Source organism: Pelodiscus sinensis, chromosome 18 (assembly GCF_052426305.1).
Source record: "Pelodiscus sinensis isolate ZL-2025 chromosome 18, ASM5242630v1, whole genome shotgun sequence".
NCBI classification, from domain to species: Eukaryota; Metazoa; Chordata; order Testudines; family Trionychidae; genus Pelodiscus; species Pelodiscus sinensis.
Genome location: NC_143069.1, coordinates 30,775,470 through 30,784,063, shown reverse-complemented (window position 1 = coordinate 30,784,063; position 8,594 = coordinate 30,775,470).

The window sequence follows — 8,594 nt, the reverse complement described above, 5'->3', positions numbered from 1 at the left end:
CGTGGGGGGAGGGAAACGGTGATGAAGGCATGATCTAATCCCACCGCTGCCACCACCACTACCCTGGGTGTCTCTGGCAAAGGCGTCACTCCCCCCCCCCCACACACACACATTTCTTTTCTTCCCCTTCACTCATACACCTGAGAGGAGAGCTGACTGCTGGAAAGAGTTTGGGAAGAGTGAGGGGACATGAAAAATGAGGGGTGCAAGGTAATTGGTGAGAAAGAAAGAAAGAAAGAAAGAAAGAAAGAAAGAAAGAAAGAAAGAAAGAAAGAAAGAAAGAAAGAAAGAAAGAAAGAAAGAAAGAAAGAAAGAAAGAAAGAAAGAAAGAAAGGACCAGCAAGAGAGATGGGCTGTAGCTATAGATAGTTGTTTTAAGCCCAGTCTAGTGGGGCAGACCACAGTGGGGAACCAGCCCTGTATGTCAGCTGCTGTGGGGGACCAGATACCCCCATGCTGCTGGACACCCAGTATTGGCAGGCTGGGAGATGAGCAATGCACTGGTTTGCTGTGGGCGTGCTGGAAGGCACTGAGGGTGGGGGTGGGAAGGTCACCTCACCTACCGGGACAATATGACCTGCTGCCGAGCCAAGGCACTGTAATGCAGTGGAATTGGCAGCTGGTGTCTTTGGGCCAGCTCCATAAGAGATGCCCCCACCCCATCTCCACTGGCAGTGACTGTCTGGTCACTGAAGGCACAGTGGGGTCTCAGCGCCAGGGCTCACACTGCATCACTGGGGGTGCAGCAGGGTCTCAGCGCCAGGGCTCACACTGCATCACTGGGGGCAGGGTGGGGTGCCCATGTTGGGGTTCACCCTGCATCACTGGGGTTCAGCGGGGTCTCTGCTGGGGCTCACACACCTTTGGGATGTAGCAGGATCTCGGTGCCAGGGCTCACACTGCATCACTGGCTGGGCCATGGTGGAGTCCTGTGCCAGGGCTCACACTGCATCTCTGGGGCTGCAGTGGAGTTCCAGTACCAGGGCTCACCCTGTGTCATGCGGAGGGGGGGGCGGCACAGTGGAGTCCCAGTACAAAGACTTGCACTGCATCACTGGGGGTGCAGCAGAGAGCCATTGCCAGGGTTTGCACTGCATCACTGGGGGTGCAGCAGGGTCCCAGTGCCAGGGCTCACACTGCATCACTGGGGGTGCAGCAGGGTTCCAGTGCCAGGGCTCGCACTGCATCACTGGGGGCGCAGCAGGATCCCAGTGCCAGGGCTCGCACTGCATCACTGGGGGTGCAGCAGGGTCCCAGTGCCAGGGCTGACACTGCATCACTGGGGGTGCAGCAGGGTCCCAGTGCCAGGGCTCACACTGCATCACTGGGGGTGCAGCAGGGTCCCAGTGCCAGGGCTCGCACTGCATCACTGAGGAGTGCAGCAGGGTTCCAGTGCCAGGGCTCACACTGCATCACTGAGGAGTGCAGCAGGGTTCCAGTGCCAGGGCTCACACTGCATCACTGGGGGTGCAGCAGGGTCCCTGTGCCAGGGCTCACACTGCATCACTGGGGGTGCAGCAGGGTCCCAGTGCCAGGGCTCGCACTGCATCACTGAGGAGTGCAGCAGGGTTCCAGTGCCAGGGCTGACACTGCATCACTGGGGGTGCAGCAGAGATCCATTGCCAGGGCTTGCACTGTGTCACTGAAGGCAGAGCAGGGTGTCCATATTGGGGTTCACACTGCATCACTGGGGGTGCAGGAGGGTTCCAGTACCAGAGCTCGCACTGTCACTGAGGGCAGAGCGGGGTGTCCATGTTGGGGTTCACCCTGCATCACTGGGGTTCAGCAGGGTCTCTGCTGGGGCTCACACACCTTTGGGATGTAGCAGGATCTCGGTGCCAGGGCTCGCACTGCGTCACTGGAAACCGGAGCTCCCTCTCGTGAGTCCGGCTCTATTATCTCCATAGCTGCTCTGGCCTCTCAGGCATTGGCGGGGGAGAGGGGGAAATTCTGGGAAAATCTTCTTCCTTGTTTGCCTCTTAAGCAAGAGCCAGGTCCAATTGATCCTCACCTACATCCGGCTCCTGCCACCACCCCCCAGGGCCAATCTGCCCCTCCTGCCCCCCAGCTGCTCCGCAGGACAGCACGCCAGGGAGCCAGATTGCTTCCGAAAGCTCTCAGGACACTTGGCGTCTCCCAGAGCTCTCCATGCAGCTGCCTCTGGGGTGGGGCGCAGGGGCTGGGTCTATGGGCACTTGGGGGCCCCTCACTCAGCACCAGGATGTGGTGCAGCTGGCTGGTCACATGGGGTGCGGGGGGCTGGTTAGGAATGCGCATTGGGGCCAGCAACGATGGCTCGGGGTGAGTGCCCCTTACCGAGAGCCCCCCCCCCGGCCCTGATTCCCATCCTGCCCCCTTCACACTCTAACCCCTAGACCCCGTGGCTTCTGGGGTGATAGATAGTTAGGGACAAGCCCACCCCAGAGCCCAGGGCAGGGGGTCACTGCTCTGAAATCAAAGTTGGGGGCATTTCAGGGTTAAAAAGATTTTCGGGGAGTTTCTTCATTTTCCTCATTCCATGTGTCTGTCTGGCCCCAAAGTCACCTGGGAAGAGGAGCCAGGAGTCCTGGGTTCTTGCGGGCTCTGGGAGGATGTGGGGTCTAGTGGTTAGAGGGGGGAGGCTGGGAGCCAGGACTCCTGGGTTCTTGCGGGCTCTGGGAGGATGTGGGGTCTAGTGGTTGGGGGGGGGGGAGGCTGGGAGCCAGGACTCCTGGGTTTTCTCCCAGCAGACTCAGCACATGTAAGAGCCAAGCGGGGAGGTGCCCCCCTCCACCCGACCTGATGGCCAGGAGATGAAAGCTTTGGCTTTCTGCTGGCCGGGGAAAAGCCCGGGGCCTGGTGTGGATTTCACAAGCTCCCCCTGCCCAGGTGTGCCTCCCCCCACGCCGGACTCAGGGCTGAGTCAAAGCCACGCCGGACGGTTCGGAGTCAGCCCTGCAGCCACAGCCGCCAGCAAACCGGCCTGGACATGCTCCGGGCCCGCTGCTCCTCCGCCGCCGCCGCGTCAGACCGCCTGTCCCGCTCACCGGCTCCGCAAACTGGAGCCCCCACTCAACCCCTAGCCCCAGAGCCGGGAGAGCCCCCCAGGCGTCCTAGCTCCCAGCCCTCTCCAGCTCTGCCCACTACACCCCACTCCCCTCCCAGAGCCGGGGCGGGAACCCAGGAGCCCTGGCTCCCAGCCTCTCCCCTGCCCTAACCACTAGGCCTCACTCCCTTTCCAGACCTAGAAGAGAACCCAGGAGTCCTGGCTTTCAGCCCCCCCCCCAACCGCCTGCTCTAACCACTAGACCCTTCTCCTTGCCAGAACCAGAAACCCAGGCCAGCTGGCAGAGCCCGGCCTGTCCATGACCCCAGCTCCATGGGGTCGAGCTCCCAGGCCACAAGCTCCGCTGACAACCCAGCAGTATAAGGGCCCCAGTTCACCGCTGCTGGGAAGTCCAGCCCGGAGCTAGGGGGAAATACGGGCCCCATTGTGTCTGCCCTGACTTCACAGGGCCACGGCCCCCATGGGACTCTTAGCTGTGCTGGGGGTGGGGGGTGCTCCCAGCTACCCAGCCCCTCCTTTCCCAGCAGGAACTGGGCAGGGACACTCGCTGGGGGACCTTTTGGCTACCCCAGCCCTTTCTGCCAGCAGGGGGCACTGTGGGGAGGTGCTGGCTGGGGGTGGGGTCCTGGCTACTTCAGCTCTGCCAGCAGGGGGCACTGTGGGGAGGTGCCAGCTGTGGGGGGAGGGTGAGGGTCCTGGCTACCTCATCTCTGCCAGCAGGGGGCACTGTGGGGAGGTGCTGGCTGGGGGCAGGGTCCTGGCTACTTCAGCTCTGCCAGCAGGGGGCACTATGGGGAGGTGCCAGCTGGGGGCGGGGTCCTGGCTACTTCAGCTCTGCCAGCAGGGGGCACTGTGGGGAGGTGCCAGCTGTGGAGGGTGGGGTCCTGGCTACTTCAGCTCTGCCAGCAGGGGGCACTGTGGGGAGGGGCTGGCTGGGGGCGGGGTCCTGGCTACTTCAGCTCTGCCAGCAGGGGGCACTGTGGGGAGGTGCCAGCTGTGGAGGGCGGGGTCCTGGCTACTTCAGCTCTGCCAGCAGGGGGCACTGTGGGGAGGTGCCAGCTGTGGGGCGCGGGGTCCTGGCTACTTCAGCTCTGCCAGCAGGGGGCACTGTGGGGAGGTGCTGGCTGGGGGCGGGGTCCCGGCTACTTCAGCTCTGCCAGTAGGGGGCACTGTGGGGAGGTGCCAGCTGTGGAGGGCGGGGTCCTGGCTACTTCAGCTCTGCCAGCAGGGGGCACTGTGGGAAGGTGCCAGCTGTGGAGGGCGGGGTCCTGGCTACTTCAGCTCTGCCAGCAGGGGGCACTGTGGGGAGGTGCTGGCTGGGGGCGGGGTCCCGGCTACTTCAGCTCTGCCAACAGGGGGCACTGTGGGGAGGGGCTGGTCCTGTCCCACCTTTCCCAGTGGGGGGCAATGTGGTGAGCTGGGGGGGTACCAGCTGAGGGGGTGTCTGTCTAGCCCAAGCCCATCTCTTCCAGCAGGGGGGCGCTTTGTGACACCCCCACCCCCCTTGCTGCTGCCATGCTCACTCCAGCACCCCCCGGTGGGACAGGCCGACCGTGCAGCACCCGGGGGGAGGGAGAAACGAGGCTTTTTTGCCTTAAGCAGCAGCGTATCCGGCAGGGCCGCAGCCCGGGCGGCCTGTGAATGGGCCCAGTGTGCGATGGGCCTGGTGCCAGCTCCCTTGCCATAGAAACCCCCGGCTGCAGCCGTAAACAGGTCTCAGAAATTCCTCTCCTGGGCCCGAGGGGGAGGGGAGGCAGCGCGGGCGAGTGGAGGGAGCCGGGAGAACCCCAGGCGGCCGGGCGGGGGGGAGATGCTCCCAGAAGCCAACGACCAGCCTGGCCTTTAGCCTGAAATTGCTCAGCCCAGGCCTAGGGGGCGCTGCCCTCCACCCCCCGCCGCGCCCCATGGCAACACCCTCTGTCTGCCCCACAGGGGACTGGATGTGCGCTGCCCTCTGCAGGGCGTGCTGAGAACTGCCCTTTCCTCGCCTCGTTAGCGCTAAACCAAAGGGCCCCAAACCGTGGGGCTCGCCCACCTAGTGGAGCACCATTCAGGGGGGCCCGGCCAGCCCCCCACCCAGGAAGCCCTACCCAGATCCATTCCCAGCCCTGCCCTCGCCCCCAAACTCAGCTCCCGTTTTCCGGCCTGCAGCCCTTCCCCCCGGAGCTGCAGCTGGGAGGTAGTTGGGGGAAGCGCAGCCCTGAAAAGTTTGAGGAGCACTGTGCTAGGAGCTGGGGCAAGACTCAGAAAAACTTGTTTGACCAAAAACAGGGAAACTGAGGCACAGAGGGCAACGGACTGAGGTCACATAGCAAATCAGAACTGGTGCAAACCCAGGAGTCCTGGCTCCTAAGCCTCTTGCTCCAACCACTAGCCCCCGCTCTCCTCCCAGAGCCAGAAGAGAACCCAGGAGTCTTGGCTGCCAGCCCCACCTGCTGTAACCACTAGACGCCGCTCCCTCATATTTAAGTGGGTCCCAAAGTCGCTTGGGGACAGTCGCTTCTACTGTTGGGCGCTTCACACGGAAATGTAACACCTCCCTCCGGTGAACGTTTCTCATTCGCTTTAATCTCTCTATTGACATGGATACTGTCCCATGGGGAGGAGGAAATACTCTTATCTGGCCTAGAGCCATGAGCTAGGTGACTGGGGGAGATGGGCCCCATCCAGGGGGACGGGATACCAGGGTGATGGGCACAGGGGGCTGATCTGGGGTGGGATAGAAGAAGGTGGGATACCAGGGTAGATTGCCCGGGGGTTGACTGGGGGGGGGCAGAGGTGGGATACCAGGGTAGATGGGCCCAGGGACTGACTGGGGGGGAGGAGGTGGGATACCAGGGTAGATGGGCCCAGGGACTGACTAGGGGGGCCCAGGGGAGGGATGGGGGGAGGAGGTGGGATACCAGGGTAGATGGGCCCAGGGACTGACTAGGGGGGCGGAGGTGGGATACCAGGGTAGATGGGCCCAGGGACTGACTAGGGGGGCGGAGGTGGGATACCAGGGTAGATGGGCCCAGGGACTGACTAGGGGGGCGGAGGTGGGATACCAGGGTAGATGATCCCGGGGTCTGATGGGGGGGCGGAGGTGGGATACCAGGGTAGATGGGCCCAGGGGCTGACTGGGGGGGTGGAGGTGGGATACCAGGGTAGATGGGCCCAGGGACTGACTGGGGGGGAGGAGGCAGGATACCAGGGTAGATGGGCCCAGGGGCTGACTGGGGGGCAGAGGTGGGATGCCAGGGTAGATGGGCCCAGGGACTGACTGGGGGGGCGGAGGCAGGATACCAGGGTAGATGGGCCCAGGGGCTGACTGGGGGGCAGAGGTGGGATGCCAGGGTAGATGGGCCCAGGGACTGACTGGGGGGGGCGGAGGCGGGATACCAGGTTGGATGGCCCGGGGGCTGACTAGGGGTGCAGAGGCGGGGTACCAGGGTAGATGGGCCCAGGGACTGACTGGGGGGGAGGAGACGGGATACCAGGGTACATGGGCCCAAGGGGGATAGAAGAAGGCGGGTTACCAGGGTAAAGGGGCCCAGGAGCTAAAGGGGGGGAGTGGGGAGATGTTTCTCAACCGACTCCCTGCCAGGTTGTTGAAATTCTGGCTTTTTCAGGGACAGTCCCGCAATCAGTCCCGTCCGCCCCCCCCGGGGTTTGCAAAACAAGCATTTGGAAATCCTGACCCGCTTCCAAGGCAGGAAGGTCAAAGGGGGGAGCTGAGGCGGGGGTGGGAGGGTCACGATGCACGTCAGAGCCTCATTGTCATGGAAACCGGAGCCAGACCCACGATGGCCACAGGCCCCAGTGCAATAGCGCCCCTTCCCTGGCCAGCACCCCTGCCCTGCCCCACCCACAGCCAGCACTCCCACAATATCCAGCCAATGCTGCCCCACGGCCAATGCCCTCCAACTCCAGCCAATGTTCCTGGCCTGTGCCCCCCAACCCCCAGACAGCGCCCCCGGTCCAGCGCCCCACTGGCCAGTGCTGCCCCAGGCCCACAGCCTATGCTCCCCAGCCACCAGCCCACCCTATGCTCCACAGTGCCCCCTGCTGGGATAGGCTGTGACAGGGGCCGAGCTGTGGATCAAGGCCCCAGTGTATCCTGGGGGGCAGAGCTGGGGATGTGTAGCCCAGCCAAGGGGGGTAGGTCTGGGAGGGGCAGGGCTGGGGATGTATAGCTCAGCTGGGGGGCACAGGATGGAGGGGCTGTGCTGGGGAGGGATTTGTAGCTCAGCTAGGGGGCACAGGATGGGGGGGCTGTGCTGGGGATGTGTAGCTCAGCAAGGGAGTGCAGGGCGGGAGGCAGGGCTGGGGATGTATAGCTCAGCCAGGGGGCACAGGATGGGGGGGCTGTGCTGGGGATGTGTAGCTCAGCCGGGGGGCACAGGGTGGGGGGGGCAGGGCTGGGGATGTGTAGCCCAGCCAAGGGGGATAGGTCTGGGGGGGCAGGGCTGGGGATGGATAGCCCAGCCACAGGGTGCAGGGAGGGGGTGCAGGGCTGGGGATGTGTAACCCAGCCAAGGGGGTAGGTCTGGGGATATAGGGAGGGGGACGGGGGGGCAGGGCTGGGGATGTGTAGCCCAGCCAAGGGGGGTAGGTCTGGGGGGGGGGCAGGCGGGGGGCTGGGGATGTGTAGCCCAGCCAAGGGGAGTAGGTCTGGGGGGGGGCAGGGCTGGGGATGTGTAGCCCAGCCAAGGGGGGTAGGTCTGGGGGGGCAGGGCAGGGATGTATAGCCCAGCCGGGGGAATAGGTCTGGGGGGGCAGGGCTGGGATGTATAGCCCAGCCGGGGGAATAGGTCTGGGGGGGCAGGGCTGGGATGTATAGCCCAGCCGGGGGAATAGGTCTGGGGGGGCAGGGCTGGGATGTATAGCCCAGCCGGGGGAATAGGTCTGGGGGGGCAGGGCTGGGATGTATAGCCCAGCCAGGGGAATAGGTCTGGGGGGGCAGGGCTGGGATGTATAGCCCAGCCGGGGGAATAGGTCTGGGGGGGCAGGGCTGGGATGTATAGCCCAGCCAAGGGGGGTAGGTCTGGGGGGGCAGGGCTGGGATGTATAGCCCAGCCGGGGGAATAGGTCTGGGGGGGCAGGGCTGGGATGTATAGCCCAGCCGGGGGAATAGGTCTGGGGGGGCAGGGCTGGGATGTATAGCCCAGCCGGGGGAATAGGTCTGGGGGGGCAGGGCTGGGATGTATAGCCCAGCCGGGGGAATAGGTCTGGGGGGGCAGGGCTGGGATGTATAGCCCAGCCGGGGGAATAGGTCTGGGGGGGCAGGGCTGGGATGTATAGCCCAGCCAAGGGGGGTAGGTCTGGGGGGGCAGGGCTGGGATGTATAGCCCAGCCGGGGGAATAGGTCTGGGGGGGCAGGGCTGGGATGTGTAGCCCAGCCAAGGGGGGTAGGTCTGGGGGGACAGGGCTGGGATGTATAGCCCAGCCGGGGGAATAGGTCTGGGGGGGCAGGGCTGGGATGTATAGCCCAGCCGGGGGGGCAGGGCTGGGGACACAAGGCGGGCTGGCTGTCTTGTGTCCACCTGGACGCTTCCTCCTGCCCCAT